Source organism: Panthera uncia, chromosome B4 (genome assembly GCF_023721935.1).
Source record: "Panthera uncia isolate 11264 chromosome B4, Puncia_PCG_1.0, whole genome shotgun sequence".
NCBI lineage: Eukaryota > Metazoa > Chordata > Mammalia > Carnivora > Felidae > Panthera > Panthera uncia.
In genome coordinates this window covers 25,763,926-25,765,541 of record NC_064809.1, presented here as the reverse complement: position 1 = coordinate 25,765,541, position 1,616 = coordinate 25,763,926, and the positions used below count along the sequence as shown (strand labels likewise).

The 1,616-nt window shown below is 45.8% G+C and overlaps 1 non-coding gene across 1 annotated transcript; it reads left to right on the top strand.

The window, feature by feature from the left end:
* The first annotated feature begins 219 nt into the window (after positions 1-219).
* Positions 220-304, top strand: TRNAP-UGG (transfer RNA proline (anticodon UGG)). The gene has a single exon. It is a non-coding gene; the product is annotated as a tRNA-Pro (tRNA).
* The last annotated feature ends 1,312 nt before the right edge of the window (positions 305-1,616 follow it).

Below are 1,616 nucleotides of genomic sequence, written 5' to 3'. Positions count from 1 at the left end.
AAGAGTACACTCATCACGACGAGCCCTGAAAAATGTATAGAATTGTTGAATCATTATATTGTATGCCTAAAACTCACATAACACTGCGTGATAACTACACCTAAATTTTTTTAAAGTAAAACAAAAGTCTCCAATGGCTTCTCATCATCTATGTGGGTCAGCAAACTATGACCTGTGAGCTAAGTCCAGCCTGCAAGTTAAGAATGGTTTTTGCAGGGCGCCTGAGTGGCTCAGTCGGTTGAGCCTCTGACTTGGGCTCAGGTCACGATCTCGCGGTTCGTGGGTTCGAGCCCCACGTCAGGCTCTGTGCTGACAACTCAGAGCCTGGGACCTGCTTCGAATCTGTGTCTCCCTCTCTCTCTGTCCCTCCCCCACTCATGCTCTGTCTCTCTGTTTCTCAAAAAGAAAACGTTAAAAAAAATTTTAAAGAATTCAAAAAATTTTAAAAAGAATGGTTTTGCATGGTTAAGGACTGCACAAAAACCAAAAAAAAGGTATATGTGCATACAGAGATATATGTTCCCTGCAAAACCTAAAGCATCTAGTATGTGGTTCTTTACAGATTGTCTGTCAATGCTTCTAATCCCGGTAAAAAAACAAAAAATCGACACACGTACAAGATCTTTCATGATCTTGCCCCGTCTGTTTTTCAACTTCCTTGCCCACTTTGGTCTTTGCTCTTTTTTTTTTTTTAATTTTTTTTTTTGACATTTATTTATTTTTGAGACAGAGAGACAGAGCATGAACGGGGAAGGGTCAGAGAGAGAGGGAGACACAGAATCGGAAACAGGCTCCAGTTTCTGAGCTGTCAGCACAGAGCCCAACACGGGACTCGAACTCACAGACCGTGAGATCGTGACCTGAGCCGAAGTCGGAAGCTCAACCGACTGAGCCACACAGGCGCCCCAGAAATCGGCCTTAAAATGGAATGGAAACCAGGAGACATCTCTTGCCTGGGTGCCCTCAAAGAATCTCGAAAAACAGTGCTGTCTCAGAGCTCAGGATATAGTTTTCTTTGCTTTCTGATGAATCTTGGCCGAGAGCCACTTTCAAGAGGCTTAAAGGCCCAAGAGCACTGATTGTACAGAGGATAGGTGTGGAGGAAAGTAGTCGTGTAACAAAAACTGAGTATGTCTGCCCACCACAGCAAAGCCAAAGACATCAGGTTTGCAGCAAGGAAGAGGCAGCTAAACCGGGACCTTGCATGGCCAGCCTCAAATCCACCTCCCCGCAGAGGGAGAGAACAAGCCTTCTATGATCACAGGGGTTGAGATGACAAACACAGCGATGAAAAGGGTGGGGAAATGTGGCTAGCCTCGGGGACGGATAGAGCATGTGCATTAAACAAACATATATGTAACATACATCCCATGTTCATTCTGGGTGGAGACCGAACATCAGAAGGAGGCTAAATTCAGCCCCTGAGTCAGGAGATTATTTTAGGACGAGGAGCAGGAGCTATGGGCGTGCTGTGAGAGCCAATATAAACTGGATGGGGTCTTGGGCTCCTTATCTCTGGTAAGGAATCCAAGGCCTTCCTCGTTAGTTCGTGGGCTGGAACCATTATCAGCTGACCTTGAGTCCGGGCTTCTGCAGAGACAGCTAGTGGATTCCTT